This window comes from Fukomys damarensis, unplaced genomic scaffold (assembly GCF_012274545.1).
Source record: "Fukomys damarensis isolate Sample0158 unplaced genomic scaffold, DMR_v1.0_HiC HiC_scaffold_2, whole genome shotgun sequence".
Classification (NCBI taxonomy): domain Eukaryota; kingdom Metazoa; phylum Chordata; class Mammalia; order Rodentia; family Bathyergidae; genus Fukomys; species Fukomys damarensis.
The window spans coordinates 41,370,715-41,370,989 of NW_022900914.1; positions in this window are offsets into that span (position 1 = coordinate 41,370,715).

The window sequence follows — 275 nt, forward strand, 5'->3', positions numbered from 1 at the left end:
CTGAAACCCCACAAAACCTCTGGAGGAAAGGATTTTACACAGGAGGACGCAGAGAAAGGACTGTCTGGGTCCCCTCCTAGCGCGGCCCCTTCTCCAGAGAACACTCGCGGGCGGAACGCGGGCCACACGGAGAAGACCCCGCGCCTTCCTCAGCCCCCTAAGACAAAGAATGCCGCGGCGTTCCACATTCTCCAGGCTCTCAGACCCGGAAAGCCCAGACCCCGGCCGGTCCCGCGAGGCCCCGGCAGGTACAAGCTAGCCGGGACCGTCAGCCC